Genomic DNA, 17,306 nt, shown 5'->3' with positions numbered 1-17,306 from the left:
TCACGGGCCATTCTTTTTTTTTTTTTGTCCCTATATTTGTTGTCCTCTTAAAAAATATATTTCTTAGGTTTATTTGTGTTACACGTTTGAGCATTTTGCATGCATGTCTATCTGTGCACCGCTTGTGTTCCTGGTGCCCATAGAGGTCAAGGTAAGACTAGGGCATAAGATTCCCTGGAACTGGCATTGCAGGCAGTTAAGAACTACTTGTGGGTGCTGGGAATTAAACTTTGGTCCATTGTAAGAACAAGTGCTCATAACTGCTGAGCCATCTGTCTAGCTACTGTTTTCCTCTTTTTATCAGTATACCAGTCATACTTATTAAAGGAGTCACCCATGTAGAATATTATATCATCTGGATTACATCTGTACAGGGTTCCAGATGTGACTGTATCTTCAAATAAAGTCACATACGCAGCATCAAAAAATATGACTGTAACTTGGGTTTTTGGAGAGTACAAACTCATAACACTACATAACCAAGAAAATTACCAGGTTAAATTGGCTTACAAGAAGGATTTTTGCTTTGGGTCAGAAAGCAAGAATGCTATACTGTATGCAAGTGACACATGTAACAATAGAGAGATTCAGAAGGTTTGAAAATAAAGGTTTGTTAATTGTGTTCTGGGCAAAAAAAAAAGTAAATGGAATTGAATTAACTATTACACAAACTTAAGTTGAGGGTGGAAAGAATTAAATGAAAGCTTATCTTCCTGCTCATCTTTTTAAAACAAAGGAATGACTTGTCTCAAGGGTGTGTGTGTGTATATGTGTGTGTGTGGGGGGGTTCTGTCTGTCTCTGTGTGTGTTCTGTGTCTGATAATTTCTCCCTCTCCCTCCCCCTCCCCCTCTGCCTCTCCCTCTCCTCTCCCTCCCTTCCTCCTCTCCCTCTCCCTCCACCTCTCCCTTTCTCTCCCCCTCATCCTCTGCCTCTCCCTCTCCCTCCCCATCTCCCTCTCTCTCCCCCTCCCCCTCTGCCTCTCCCTCTTCTCTCCCTCCCCTCCCCCTCTCCCTCTCCCTCCTACTCCCCTCTGTGTGTGTGTTCATGCTCTGGCATGTAAGACAGAAGACAACCTTGTGTGTAAGTCTTGACCTTTATCTTGTCTGAGACAGTCACATCTTTGTTGCTATGTTCACCAGGCTAGGTGACCCATGAGCTTTTGAGGGCTCTCTTGTCTCCACCAGCCATCTTGCTGAAAGAGTAATGGGGCTCCAGATATGCGCAGACATATCCAGATTTGCATGGTTTCTAGGGGTCTGAATGGAGGCCATCACATTTGCAGAGCAAATGCTTTACCCACTGAGCTGTCCCCTACCCATGTTTCTCTCTACTTTTCCTTCCTTCCTTCCTTCCTTCCTTCCTTCCTTCCTCCTTCATTGCACCTCCTCCCTTTCTTCCTTTCTTTTCTTTATTTCTATAGCATTATGATTTATATTTTTATTCATCCATTGAAAATAGTTTTTTCTCATGCAATCTAGTCTAATTTTGGTTTCCTCTCCCCAGCTCCTCACAGATCCTCCCCACTTCCCTCCCCACCTGAACTCACACCCTTTCTTGCTCTGAACTCACACCCTTTCTTGCTCTGAACTCACACCCTTTCTTGCTCTCTCTCCTTAGACCACAAGCAGACGTTTAAAATAATACCAAAAGTAAGAAACAATAAAATAAATAAGCCAGAATAGGACAAAACAAACAAGCAGAGAATAAGAGGTAAAGAAAAAGAACAATAAACACAAACAGGTGCTGAGACATACATGTCCATACATACAGGAAACCCCCAAAACAAGTCAGAAATCATAATATATAAGCAAAAGATGTATATAGTTTTAAAAAACTGTCTCAAAGCATTGTGAGAAAAAGAACCTCCAAAACTACCATTGAGTTGCTAGATATGATATATACAACGGATGACAAGTTTAGAAAAATCATAATTCTCAAACCAGCAACAATAAATCCATGCTAGTGAACGCACATGAAAAATTGCTGATGCATGTAACATATTTCCATAGTGTCAAACTCTCACTCCACAAAATTATTACTAAATGAAAGGTAAAATACAAATCAATCAAATGATCAAACTGAGACTACAAATCATGAATACTGGGACAGAATCATGTTTTGTGCCTCGTAGTGTGATGTAATCAGTTATGTATAAACTTTTATTGGATTTTGGTTGAATATGTATATATTCATATATATGTGTGTATGTGTACATATATATGGTAATTTATGTAACAATTTTCTAAAAACAACTAAAATAACTGTAAGTCTGTTATATCAGAAATTACAGAGACAAAATATAAGATTGGTGGCAGACCATCAGGAAATATTTAGATGGCCTGCGGCTTTAGAATATTCTCTAATCCAGTTGAGGAATTATCCAAGACTATTGGCCTGATCCTTTCAAAAGTCAGTGACAACCGGTCCTGTGTACTCCAAGCATTTGTGAGTCTGAAGCAGGAGGATCACAGGTTCCATCTTAAACTGAGCTATAGAAGCAAAGCATGCAACTGGAAGAAACAAACCTTGTGAGAAAAAAACTAAAATGAGAATGGTGTGTTCCGGATTGAAGGATTTAAAGATGGAACACCCAATGTTGTGTATAAACTGTTAGTTGATTCTGGTTGAAAATTAATGTTAAAAGATGGGATGATTAGACAAATTTCATATTGGTCAAATGTTAAACATTAGGTTGTTATTGATTTTAGGTGGGCTCTTGAAGCAAGTGCTGACAGCAGATGGTTGAGGCAGTGTAATTATTCTTAGGAGATATTTAGTTAAATGTTTGGGCATAAGGTGTTTCAAAGTAGTAATTTGCTTTCAAACAACTAAAAGAATGTATGTGTCACTATACACACATAAAAGCAACCTGGAAATCAAGGTGACAGGTCTCAGATGCAGTAGCATTTTAAAACTTAAAATTGGGAATGGTTCAGAATGACTTTCTTTTTTAATATAAAAATAACTATGCATCAATGTCCTGCTCAACAGCATTAGAAATACAGAAGTATCATGATTTTGTAGATGCAAAGGCAGCATTATGAACAGTGGCTGGTGTATTTCAGGCTGATGATGGAATGTAATACTTTTTTATTTTTAAGATCAAGACTGGGCACATGTAAGGCAAGCACTGTATCCCTGAGTTATAAGTCACATCCTAAGTTACTCTTTGTAATACGATAAACTTACCATAAATTATATGAAATATTGTTAAATATAGCCACGGAAATCTATGAAAGGCTAATACGGGAAACTAGCTGTAATGCACATCAAACACATTTAAAAATCTTTTATATTGAAAATACTAGTATTTTATGAAGAAAGATCATTGAAAGGTAATAAGGACTCTATAGACTGAGATGTATATGGGAATTTAAGATGTATATGGGTTTCAGTTCGGTCAAGACAAATTCGATAAATCAACAAATGACATTGAGACAACTGGAAAGAAATGGATCAGTGGCTCACAGTTTATACATATCTGTGTGTGAGCTCCACATGGAGTAAGTTATAGTTTCAATATGGCTTCAAGTTAGACTTATTTGAAATCAGAAAACACTAGAAGAAACTGTGGAAGAAGTTTAATAACATTGGTTTAGTGAGGGCTTTTCTAATTATGGCCCTAGACCTAGGAAGTAAAAAAAAAAAAGAAGAAGAAGAAAGGAAATACAGAATTTATATACATGTTTTTAAAAGAAATCACACTGCAATGCAGAAAACAAACAAAACCCCAAATCCAACAACAAGAACTGGGATCTGGAAAAAAATTTGAAGGACAGAAAAGTAAGTGGAGAAACCTTGTGTGTGTTCTCCTTTCCACCTTAGGGCTGGGTTTGTGGTGAATGCTGTCCTTGCTGCCATGCCATCTTATTTGTAAGACAATGTCGTGTGTGTGTAGAAGGTTATATCTGCTTTAACCTTAAGATCCCATTATCACAGTTCTAAAATCAGTGCTACCCTAATATCCATGCTCATTTTAAAGAATAAGAAAAAGAATCTCCTTGTATATAGTACATACATTAACATAGATATGTGCATTCTATACCTTTAGAAAATTTTAAAACTGGAGCGCTATGGTGTAGAAATGCCTGTTCAAGTAAATTTAGAATTGCTTCCCTTCCAGAGCTCTACATGCTCTGGATCTGTCAATGCCGCTGTCAGCTGGGCTTGTCCTTGATTATCCTTCTGTTAATCCTGGATCGTGCTCTGACCTGAAAGAAGCCCATTGCTTTGTCCTGTCTGTAGCACTGTGGCAGAGGACAGCCCAGAATCCTCCACTAAATCCTTCTAGGCATGCCTATCTGTCAGCCACTGGCCGGTACCCCACAGAGTTGAAGGAGGCACAACACAAATGAGATGTAGATGTTACTGGCTCCTGCATCCAGGATTTCTTGCCTTCGTGGAATGAAACAAAAAGAGGAGCTAAGGGATTTCTACTGCTCAGAGAGAAAAAAATGAAAAAAAGACCACATTTTAACAGTCACCTAAGTAAACCACTTTTTATAAGAAAACTCAAGATGCTTCTGAGATCAAGTAATTGGGAGACTAATGCCCAGACTTTTATGTTATAATCTTTAATTAGATTTTTCAATGACTATAACCATGCATTTAGATTAACATGTGATAGTGAATTTACTAAGATTCTTTTGAAAAACACTGTAATAAAAATATACTGGAGATCTAAAGCTAAAGGCTGATCAGAGCACATGGAGCAATAGCAAAGTAATTTCATTGAATATAAATAAAATTTCATATAATATTTTTTAAATCTTAGGATTGGACCATATGAGAGTTTGTGCCCTTTATTCTGGCATGACAGCATTGAAGAATGTCCCTAGGCCACTAAGTAAGTCATAGTTTCTAGGGGTTTGGACCCCCATCCCTGTGTCCTTGCTGTGGGCCCATTTCTTAGAAAGGATATCTTCATTCTCTTTGGATGTATGTTTTCACAAAGCATGATAGGCATTAGCAGTGTGTGTGTGTGTGTGTGTGTGTGTGTGTGTGTTTGTGTGTGTGTGTGTGTGTACATGTGTATGTGTGTGTGTCTGTGTGTTTGTGTGTCTGTGTCTGATTTACACTTTTCCCACATTGCCTGGTATTCTAGCTCCTGCCATGAGTTCTTGACCTATTAGGCTCAGCAGGAATAATTTGTATTTCCCAAAAAAAGTTCATGAATCACTTTATTTTCGTCACCCTGGTAAAAATTTCTTATCATCACTTTTCCCACCATAAATTAGATGAAGTACACTGAATCACTTTTTTTGTATTAGTAAGTATATGATAGGCACTATCTTCATTGTAATTTCTTGTGCATCAGCAGATATTTCTGTTAATGAAGGGAAACTTGTATGGTTGTTTTCCCCCTTCCAGCTTTAGTTGTTGATGCCAGGTACTTGAGATCTTCTTTATATGTGCTTGTTGCCTTGATGTCTATGTCTAATCTTACATTAAAATGAATAAGGACATTAAAGAATCCCTCTTCACATAAAGAGTCTTGATAGGAGTTCGGGAAGCTTACATTAAGTTTGGTGTATGGTTTTGCCTCAATAAAATATTGACAAAAGAACATTTAGGCAGAGGTCATTCTAAGAGAATTGTAACATGCTATGGTAAAGAGAGGGGTTTAGGTGTACCTCTTTGTTTAGCTTTTTACCTTTAAGGTGCAGACCTGAGTGATGGGGAAGTCCTGTGTATATGGTAATAAAGCACTGTTGGCCAATAGGGAAGTAAGATAGGTGGGACTAGGAGTCCAGGAGGACTCTGGGTAGGAGAAACACAGGGAGTCAAGATGTAGCTGCCATAGGGATAAGAATCCCGGAAACTTTGCTCCGGTAAGAGAAATATTTAGATTAACAATTATGGGGTAAATACTTAAGTCAGAGCTAGCCAGTAAGAAACAAGCAAGGCCAACACCTTCATAATTAATATAGCCTCCTGTGTGTTTATTTGGGACTGATGCGGCTCTGGAACCAGGCTGGCAGGAAGGCTTCTCTTTACATAATGGTTGTCAGGAGTGGATTGAATTTCCACGTAGAATGACAAAAGCTTTAAAGGAGTTTTAGAAATAAAAGAATGGAGAAAAGTATGCGATCGACTAATGCTTCACACATGTTGAAGACCAGAAACTTACATCAACAGCCTCCTCACACATCCAATGAGACATATGCCTTTGGATCTGGCAGAACTCCCCATGGAACCCCTCCCCCGAATCCAGGGTGCTCTGTCATGTTGACCAAGACCTTTGACTCCTTGGTGTACTCACAAACACAATCTAAGTGAATTCCTTATGTCTCATTTTGGTCTCCAGCTAACTTATGAAAATATAGTTAGGTTTCAGCAAAACCGAATGACTCTTATCAACATCATTGAACAGTGACAGCAGCCATTTACTTATCTCTGAGAATCTATTAGCCTGTTCACTTGCTGATCAAAATTCTGTCTTCACCCTAAAGGTCTCCTAAGTGTGCATCACCTCACATACCCCCATCATTTGCACTTACTCGTCGTATTCCATTCAAATGTAACTGCGAAGAGAGACACCGTTTCATACTTAACCTCTTGGAAGCATGCAGACTCTGTGTATAATGTTCCCCACACATTATGCATAGTGTGCAAAGTTGGTTGAGACAGCCCTCCTCTCTCCGAAACTCTATTAGGATTGGTCAGAGGGTCATTGTTGATGTTGGAGCGCTGGGATGGAAGGGAGCGATTTGTCCAGATTGGAGCCACCCTCATTCTCCTGAATTTTCTTTCATGGCTCCTGTGCTCTCCCTGACTCTGGTGCCTGCCTCCTATCACTGCTCTGACTCTCTCTGATGCTTTTCCTCTATTCATCTTTCACTTGTATTACAGTTTGACTTTTGGGCTTAAGTGCTGCTGAGTGTTTCCACATCCTAACTGATAATTATGTTCTATGCTTTGATTTTACTGGTGTTAAAATATACCCGGCCCTATTTTCATGTCAACTAATACTTTCTTACAGAAACTATACTTTAAATAATTCAAGAACCCTGTAAGTAGAACAATTCCAGTTTAGATATATTCTAACTTGGGCCTTTAGAGCATACTGAGTTTGAGGACTGAATTCAGAGACTTGTGTTTTTAAGTCCAGTAAACACATAGGAACTGGATACACATGTTTGCACACACTTTTTGACTCCTGAACTCGATGTGTTTCCACCATGAGATTGTGGTCAGGGCTCTGGCAGCTGTGCAGCCTGCTGACCCCAGTGTGGCTGAGAAAGTACCTTTAGTTTGCTTTAAAGTTGCTGGTTGAAGGAGGGATACTTCTGAGATGCTTAAAGTGTGCTATTTAAAGACTGTGTGGCCCCGTTTAAGAAATTAGGCTATGCAAATCCAACCCGATTACAAGATTTAGTTTTAAAGAAATTTGAAGTGTATTTGAGGTTCTTTCTTAGCACAGATCCTAAGAACTAAGGATCTAAGAACAAAACCTGAATTTTAGATGTTTCGTGGCTTATATAAGAAGAATTTCATTCTCAGGACTGTTATATTTTCTTTCATTTTGATTCCTTTGGGCTGTGACTGTTAGTTTTCTCTATGTATAGAGGTTGATTTTGTTGCCTTTGCACACTTTTGTTTATGAGTTTATTTCTTGCGGTTCATGTGTGTGTGTGTGTGTGCGTGTGTGTGTGTGTGTGTGTATGACATGCCTGTGCATATGTGCTGATAACCAAACACTTTTGTTTATGAGTTTATTTCTTGCGGTTCATGTGTGTGTGCGTGCGTGTGTGTGTGTGTGTGCGTGTGTATGACATGCCTGTGCATATGTGCTGATAACCAAACACTTTTGTTTATGAGTTTATTTCTTGCGGTTCATGCGTGTGCGTGTGCGTGTGTGTGTATGACATGCCTGTGCATATGTGCTGATAAGCAAACCCAATGCCTTGCATATGTTGGTCATGTTCTCTACCACTAACCCACATTCCACACCTGTGATTCTTACCTGTCTAAAAGCTTATTATTTATTTCTAGTGCAGACAAAAGGTTTTCCCCAGGGTTTTTTCTCTTCCTAATCAAAAGAATAAAGACAATCTTGTGCTGTGTGTTGAAACTTTTCTTAGGGATTGTTTACTTGAGGCTCAAGAAGGGTGTGGGGGGCTGGAAGAAGCTGTTTTATTTGCTTGAGTTTCACAAGGAGAAACTTAAGTGTCATCTGCCACAGTCCAAATGACCTGACGGGTGAATAGAAAGCTGATATTGTCATCTGTGCACAGTGCTTAGGGAGCAGAGGCACTCTCTGAATGGCTGAACCACTTTAGAAATTTTGACATTTTCCTTTACCAGGGATACCAATGAAGTTGAAAAGAGTCTGTTGTCATCTATCTCATATGCATAGTTAGAAACCAATCTTTATTTTCCTTTAAGCATCTGCTTCAGGAAGCCATGACCTGTGACCTCGCAGCAGGCTTGCCTGTCCCTTCAGTTCTGTAGCCTTCAGTGTGACACTGTTAGAGCCTTCAGGGAAAATATTTTACCAGCTTCCTAATCCCAGCCATGAGAACCTGTTTCTCATGTGGCATGTTCATGAAACCAAAGATGTGTGATCTGTACATAGACAAGAAAACAAGTATGTGTGCTCCTCAGCAGAGAGAAAGGCCATGGATGTTAGCCTGTTTCCAGTGCTGTGTTCAGCATTCTGTCAGGTAATGGGCGTTGTTGTATTATTTGTCTTCAAGACTACCAGGCAGCATCATTAGGAGCTTTTGAGGGTAGGTGGAGACTAACATGTGAATGTAAAGAGTGTAAAAGGGGTTTTAGTGTGAATATAGTTGTGGTGGCCTCACCTGGGTGTTAGACAGGGTGGTGGTGGTGTTAAAACAGTACAGTGGAGGAAGGATGTGTTGAGGCTCCTGGGTTCAGTCCATGCTCAACTAGCTCATTTGCTTTGTATCTTTTCAAAGCCGAGGGCTTGATGGGGCAGAACTGCTCACCTCATGGCATCTGCAACACAGATAGAGAGGACCAGGAAAGCCAAGGGCAAGGTGTACCTTTCAAAGTACAACCCTTTGGGACCTGCTTCTTTCCAATAGGCTCTAGTTCTAGAAGTTGCCATTATTTTCCAGTAATGTCATCAAATTACAGATCTAACAACAGATTAATTAACTGATTAAGTCAGAGTCCTCATAATAAAACATGAACTGGAGAGCATGCCTTCAATGCAGCCATTTGACGGGACACTTATAAACTTTTAACAAAGTGTAAACACACATACACACACACACACACAGAGATAGACTGACAGAAACAGAGACAGAGAGACAGAGAGAGATACACATTATGGTAATGTTTATATTTTTTTGAACACTTGAACTGGCATTCATTAATTTAACAAGTATGCATTTAGCTTCTAGTATGTTCTAGATTCTGGGAAGGTGTACTGGGGATACAGAAATGAATAAGATTATGTGTCTTGTTTTCAAGTAGCTGACTGACACATGAGAGAGACTGAAATACATAGCTCTGAGAGTAGAGTGAAGGTGTTGCTGAGGGTATTGTGTGTGCAGAGTACTTTGAGACCTCAGAGGAAGAAGCAAATTTCCAACTCTTAAAAGGTGGTGGCAGGAAGACCAGATGTTCAAAAGAAGAAACCATAAGGTCATGTGGCTGAGTCTTACCTCTACACAAAACCCTCCCAACAGACCTCTCCCTTTTGAAGAATATATTTCCTATTTTAGACATTTTTGTGTATAGTTACAACCGTAGTGTACTTAGAATAGCTGAAGTCAGTCCCCTACTAATCACCACCCAGATTTCTCTAGCGCAGTTTTGAGCTGAGTCTAATTCCTACTCCACAAGTTTTAAGATCATATTGTTCCCTTCCTTTCCATGCCTCCTCTCCAGATCTCTGTGAGCCTCAGTTGTCTCCTCTCTGGCTTATGACTCTTAGCAAAAAAAATTTCCTGCATTCTTTGAGGAGCCGGGTGTATTCCACAGGCTAAGGATTCAGAAGACTTATGCTCTGTCTCTTCTGGAAACTCCTAGGATGCAGTATGGCGATAACAACACTGGGGACGCATGCAGCGATTTCTGGATAACTACCAGTTTCTGACCAGATGAAATTAATGGGGACGTGTGAGGCAAACTCAGTATGCAATAATGAGCTATAGATGTGCTGGTATTATTACTGACAGTTGATCCTTTCCTTTTTTCTGAAGGCTTCTATGTCTTAGATCATCTCAATTTAAAAGTTCTATTCCAAACCTCTGGATCCTACATATTTAATAGGTTTCAGTGCACAGTGGTGGCCACAAGTGTGGAATCTCGCACTAAGTTCACGTTCATGTATTTTCTCTGCCACTATGTAGACTCAGCTCTTGAGAAATACAACTGAATTTCTTTTTCTTTTTTTTGACATTATTTTAACTTTATTTTTATTTATTTTTTATTATTTTAATTTTAAATAGCTTGCTTCACATGTCAATCCCAGTTCCCTCTCCCTCCTCCTCCTGCACCCCCTACCATCCCCCCCTCCTCCCACCCTATTGCCAATTCCTTCTGCATAGGGGATATCTAGAGTCTGTCATTTCACTCAGGGCAGGGTCCAGGCACTCTCCTAAGAGTCCAGGCTGAGAGAGCATCCCTCTTTGTGTTATGGACACAGGAAGTCTGTTTGTATGCCAGGGATAAACACTGATCCACTGCTCAGGGCCCCATAGGTTGCCCAGGCCTCCTCACTGACTCTCACACTCAGGGGGTCTGGATCAGTCCCATGCTGGCCACCCAGCTGTTGGTCTGGGGTCCAAGAGCTCTCCCCTGTTCAGAACAGGCAAACACCCACAGTTAAATACAACTGAGTTTCTATGTGAACTCAAGTCTCCTAAGCAGGGCCCTCCATATCTCTGCTGATATTTTCATTGCTGAACACTTTGCAACTCCAGATGGCTGTGGTGAGACTTCAGCATTTGCCATATGGAACAAGCAGTAAACACGTTCAGCAGAAGGCAGAGGCAGAATCCAGAGCCATCCTCTTGCAGCACAAGGTTGTGCTGTTCCCCACTCGCAGGATGTTAGAGCGTCTTACTGGGCTTTAGAAGCATCGCCATTGATTTGCCAGCAGCAGAAGAAATGAAACCAAGAGGAGATGCTGTATATTGATCTAACATGCTCCTAAGGTCAGGCCTGGGAGGATGTACTGTGTGGCAGTTTTTATTACACTTGCATGGGAATTCCTAAGCCCTACTTCCAAGTATTCTCACCTAATGGTCCAGGATAATGTGTTTTTAATTAGTTTCTGGAATTGCCTCAGGTGGTTCTGCTTTGAGAAACCCTGTGTGACGAATGAGAAGCATCCTGTCTGCCTGAGCCTTATAGGTTAATTCGTTCTATCTGCCCATCCTCTCCTCCACTACCTTTGATGGGTCAAATTCATATCAAGAATTTAAATGGAGGTGTCAGAAGATTAGGACATACTGTTCTTATCTTAAATACTTCATTCTTGCTGTCTAATTCAGTAGGCAGATACACAGATACACAAATAATACTTGAGGATTACATTTAAGTTCATTGAGTATACCAGGAGCAGTAGAATCAATCCAGTCATTAGAGTTGTGCAAATGAAATGCCTCCTTCCAAAGTCAACAAATGTTATCATCTCTCCACAGCCAAGTATTACTTCTTTCTAACTTGGTTAAAAATAAATGAAACCGTAATGTCTAAAACATAAATCCCTGTATGCACGACTCATCTATTTCTAGATTGTTCCTAGAAACTCCTTCCAGACCTAATTCTACTCGATGTTTTTGTGTGCTTCCAAGGTCAAGTTAGCTCATAAATATAAAGAAAAACAGCGTCTCATAACGTTAGCTGTATAGTGCAACTTTCAAATGTCCTGGTGGTTGGTTATTCATATTTAAAATACAGTGCCTTGTGAAGGTGAAGATTCCTTCCTACACTTGATTATTTATTCTGCTTTTAACAAGCAAGATTATGCATCTTTCTGAGGCATGGAGTAATGGTTCACTCCTTCACTCCATTATAGGCTACACACATCTCCTTTTGGTAAGTAGAGTTCTTTTCCTTTCTCTTTTGTCTTTACAGAGACCCTCATCCATTGTTGAGTATCTTGTTCCTAGAGTTGGTAACAATAAATACACATAGCCATCAGTGAAGATGCTGTTTTTCATCAGTAGAAGGAATTGGTTTTAATCAATTTGAAGATTTAGTTATTATACCATCTTCTGTCACATGCATACAAGAAGATTAACTTGGTACTAAGACAGTGCTGCGGAGGTTTTCCTGACAGTGAATTAACTGGGTGATCTTCTTCCTGGGAGCACAATGGAGAGAGGAAGTGAGGCGTTCATTCCTGGCTAGCATGGGACACACTAGCTATCGTGAGATAGGGCTGTGGAAACTCCACCTCCTCTTCTCTGGCCCTTCCTCATCATGTGCTTGGGCTTGTGGTCTCTCTGCAGCCCTCTACACTGGGAGTTTTCTGGACTTATAATTTTGCTTTTGGCCTTTAGACACATACGCATCTCCTGTATTTGGTTTGGAAAACTAGCATTGACAAGGAAACATCTAGAGTGTTTATAGAGCTTGACATTTCAGCTTTGCTTTTAGAATTATGAAAGTCATATGTATTCATTATGAAAAACACAAACTCAAAGAAATTCACTGGAGATCATTTTGATACATTGAGTTCCTCATCTGTTTTTCTTGGCCTTAGCTTTGCAGGCTATTTAAGACAAAGTCTCACTGTTCACCCCAATTCTATGTTGTTTACAAGTACTTTCATAATTAGACGCATGCAGTTTTCGTGGTGATTTATGATATACTAATGTCTTTCCCACCATTCCCTGGGACTGGGTTCTAGACTGCATGAGAAGGAGAGGCTAGCTGAGCGGTACTCTTCATCTTCCTTCGCTTCTACGGTGAAACAAGACTGGCTGCCTCAGTGCTTTCATCATGACCCTTGCCATGATGGAATCTACCCTGGAATATTATAAACCCTCACTTCCTTTAGTTGTTTCTGCTGGATATTTTTTTGCAATGATAATACAGTTAACTAACACAATATGTGAGGAATCATGGAACACTGAGAAGGTGAAAGCACTGCCCGAGTTGATGTAAGCAGGAAGTCACAGGATTGTTACCCAGAAATCGTGAATTTTAGCCTGCCTGACTGTTTCCTACTTAGTAGTCATTATTGCACTTCATTTAAAAAAATACTAGTTTTTCTCATGTGCAATGTCACTTTAACTCTCAACATTACCTGTCAATTATCTCTGGGCTAGAACCAGCGCTTTTGCCCCATTAGCCAAAAGATGATTCTTCATGTACTTGGGAGCACCCAGTTTATCTTGGAAGTGTTTATTACATACTTGTTATCTAACTCTGGGTACGAAGTAAGACTGGTTTATAGATTTTCTGCTTAAAATGACTCACTGGCATTCGTCCACCCCGAGGTCTCTTTTCTTCCTTGTCTGATATAGGCACCATTTACCACCACTGCTGTTCTTTAGTAGTGAACCATTTTCTTTTGTCAGTATTTTATGTTTCTGTCTGACAATAACAAGCAGGATTAATTGGTCCAGGATGATGTGTCAAGTACAGATGAGAAATGTGCACCCGGGATGCTCGAAATGGAATTAGCTGCTGCTTATTACCCCAGCTTTACTGAAATATCTTGCCATCTATCTTGGATATCGTAGTGTGACTTACCAGTGCCACACAATGCATTTTTTCTGGAATTACAAACAAGATCCTTTTAGCATTTCCTATGTCCACTACTTAAAACAACAACAAAACAAAACTTTATCTCCTACATATTCAGTAAAACATTTGAATGAAAGAATTCTCTGGTGGCATTGCCTTTGCCTTCAACATTACCCACATGGCATGTGTTTGTAAATTGTGATTAATAGTTTAGTCAGAATGTTTTGATGAATAAATGATTTTCTACATTTTCTAGAAATCAACTTTAAATACAAAGTTCTTACTGGCAGATCAGGCTAAGGAATGTCTTTTAGTAGCCTACTGAGATGAAAGAGCCTTGAATTTCTCATAAATTTCCAAAGCACATAGACAGATGATTTTCTGTATTATCCCCTTCATAAAATACCAGTCTTCTGGTACAATATCTGAACTAGTGACATCATCACAACTTATCTATTATTTTACCCTTCATCTCACTCATCATAATCTAGCTGTACCTCTCCACTCATCCTGTATTATTTTTGAGTTTCCTTTTGCCCACCAAGGCTCTTCTCAGATTTTTTTTTCTGGATTTTTGTCTCTCTCCAAATAGAAATGCACAACTTCCTGACTTAACACCTCTAACCTGTTAACGCTGCTGCCTTTTGGCCCCCGTTGTTTTTGATGAGAGGCCAACTGTCAATCTTTCTGCGAGTTCATTTTAAGAGTCAATACGTAGTATCTTGTTGATCTCAAGCTTTCAGCTTTTCACCTGTCTGTTGTGGTTCTTGGCATTTCCAGACTTGTGCACCTCAAACGTCTGGAAATGCTCTTTGCAGATTTGGAAGTTTTCTCCTTTAGTTCTTTGCCTATTCATTGTGCTCCTTCTCTCCTCATCTATTGCGTTTTCTGAATGAATGTTTTTATACATGTGATAGTTTCATGTTTCTGAGGCTTTGTGCATTTTTCCTTAGTTTTTCCTTTTTCTTCTCTTCTTTTGGACTGCTTAGTCATTTATCAGCAGCTGTGCCAGCTCTCGATTCTGCTAGTGCAAATAATTACATAGCACTCTTTGAAGTTTGTTTTGTTTTGTTTTTGTTATTTTACTTTTTTACTTAAGAATTTCCATTTGGATCCTGTCTCGAAACAAACAAACATACAAAAACAAAAAGAAAAGAATTTCCATTTGGTTTCCACAAGTTTGTAATTTTTTTCACATTTGATTTTATATTGAAAGTATTAGTTAATGCATTATGAGACATAATTTTTAACCATGAAATCATGTCTTAGCACATTTCTATATTGGAAGCAAACTTTGATGTAAAGAAGCCATAAGTTGTTTTTTTATGTAAATGTGTTGATACATTATGTTGTTCTTTTTTATTTAAATTTAAATTAGAAACAAGGTTGCTTCACATGTCAATTCCAGGTTCCTCTTCCTTTCTCTCCCCTCCTCCCGCACCCTCCTACCAACTCCCCCAATAACCCCTCATTTCCCCAGGGAGGGTGAGGCCCTCCATGGGGGTGTCCATAGTCTGTCATTTCATCCAGGGCAGGGCCTAGATCCTCCCCCAAAGTTTTGTAAATTTTTATTCATGACCTCTGATTAGTGAAACATTGTCATTATGCCTTATTTCCTTGAATTTATTTTTAATGACAGTCCTTTAGGTCTTTATCCAATGTTTGGGACACATAGAAGTGTTGTCTAGTGATTTTTCATTGTTTGATTGTGTTTTTATTTGTATGTGTTGGCTTTTTTTAATGCAAGGGTCATGTAAGTTTTAGTTAAAAACCCCTTTACACACATCTGTATGCTGCTTTATACATGTAACAATAATTGTCAAAGAAGAGCTCACTGACTAGGGGTGTATGGGAGGAACTGGAGCAAGGGAAGGGCAGAACAGGAGTGAGGTAGTACGTAAGTGCTTCTATTAGGGATTCTTAAAAGAAAAATAACTATTATTAAGAAGAAAAGCAAGAAGTCTCTTTTAAGACCCTCTGTGTATTGATAATATTGTGTCTCTAAGTATTGATTCCATCATCTGGAAGTTTATTGATTTATTTGTTAGATCATAAACTCTTTTCTCCCTATGGTATGTAGCCTGTGGTATTATTTTGTTCTGTCTTTAATCTGTTTAGTATGATTTACTTGGAGTCACCTTCAGGTCTGCCTAAAGTAGTTTGATTAACTAGGAATTTGAATCTCTCTCTCTCTGTGTCTCTGTCTCTCTCTCTCTCTCTCTGTGTGTGTGTGTGTGTGTGTGTGTGTGTGTGTCTGTGTGTGTCTGTGTGTGTTTCATAGTTCAGGCATTTCAGTTTGTCCTGAGTTCAGCAAATCTCTACTGGTTCAGAGATTCCCTGTCCAGCCTTTCTTGGCAAGATCCAATACAGACACATCTGGGACTTCCAGACTGAAAGAAATGTGATTTTACTTAATCCTTCTAGAGGGGACTGCTGGGTTAAGGAAGCTTAATGGTCAGCTAATATTTGGTTAGAAGAAGTTGCAGCTATACCCCTGGGATAGCAATGCTTCTCATTTTGTTGATGAGTCTCTATGGCTTGGATTTCTTCATCTTCTTCATTTGCTACTGTTGTGCATTTCTTGGTAAGAGTGAACAAAGTCCATTCAACCCAGTTAAAGTACTAATGACAGACAAAATAATGATTATAATTATATTTATTTGGGTTACTTGTAGGAGAGAGGAGTTACTTAAAAGACCACAGATGACTCAAAGGTAGCTACATCATAAGAAAGCCACCCTAGCATGCGTGACAAAGTACAAGAGTTGTATCTCTGTCAGTTCCTGAACAACTTGTCAGGATCTTGACCAGAAGGAAAGTCTCTTCTTCCCAGCAGTTGTTACTGATATATGATACTGGGAATGATCTTATAAATCCTGTTAGTTTCAGGGACTTATTGAGACTTGTGGGTTGTTTGCTTTCCGGAGACTTGATGAACCTCCCTCAAAGATGGAATGCTTCAATTTCAACAAGAAACTTCAATTTCAAGAAGAATTGGCTATGTAGTTCTCTCACCCCTCTGGTTCTTATACTCCCTGCCTTTAAGATGTTCTATGAGAGTTGGAGGGTGTAATGTAGATGTCTGTTTAGTTATTTGTCATCAATGGCTAGGTATTGGACCACTATGTGACAGCAGAAGTTACTTGTTCTCAAGAACTTAATAGGTGATGAGTCGCTATAATAGTGTGCATTGCAAAAAGATTGTTTCCCTCCATGACCAAATGAGGCTGCCAGTAACAGTGGTCTATGTACATGAGCTTCAATAAACATTTAGAAGGAAGTTTGATAGGAACAGCACATTCACTGATCCAAACAATGACAGTGTTACTACTGGGGCCAATGACCTTTCCAGTTGTTTCCTTTTGCACTGTCTTATAGTACCATATGTGAGTTCCCTCCTGTGTAATGGAGCTTAAATCTAATCAGAATGCTGTTGGTTGTACCTTGTTGTCATTATTAGGCCAGTGGACACATTTTTCCTAGAGTTGATATTATCGTGTATAATTTCCATAGTAGTGTTATTGGAAATAATTCTCTGTAGGTCAGATTGGCCTTGAACTCACAAAAAGCCACCTTACTCTGCCTCCCAAGTGCTGAGATTAAAGGTGGGCACCACTACTGCCTG

At 39.4% G+C, this 17,306-nt stretch overlaps 1 protein-coding gene across 1 annotated transcript in view; it reads left to right on the top strand.

Annotated features, from left to right (window-relative positions):
* The window catches only part of Sh3gl2 (SH3 domain containing GRB2 like 2, endophilin A1), a 184,923-nt gene that overhangs the window by 101,714 nt on the left and 65,903 nt on the right, over positions 1-17,306 (top strand). The window lies entirely within an intron of this gene.

This window comes from Mesocricetus auratus, unplaced genomic scaffold (genome assembly GCF_017639785.1).
Source record: "Mesocricetus auratus isolate SY011 unplaced genomic scaffold, BCM_Maur_2.0 Super-Scaffold_100014, whole genome shotgun sequence".
NCBI classification, from domain to species: Eukaryota; Metazoa; Chordata; class Mammalia; order Rodentia; family Cricetidae; genus Mesocricetus; species Mesocricetus auratus.
The sequence above is the reverse complement of the archived record's forward strand: the minus strand, read 5'-3'. Positions and strand labels throughout refer to the sequence as shown.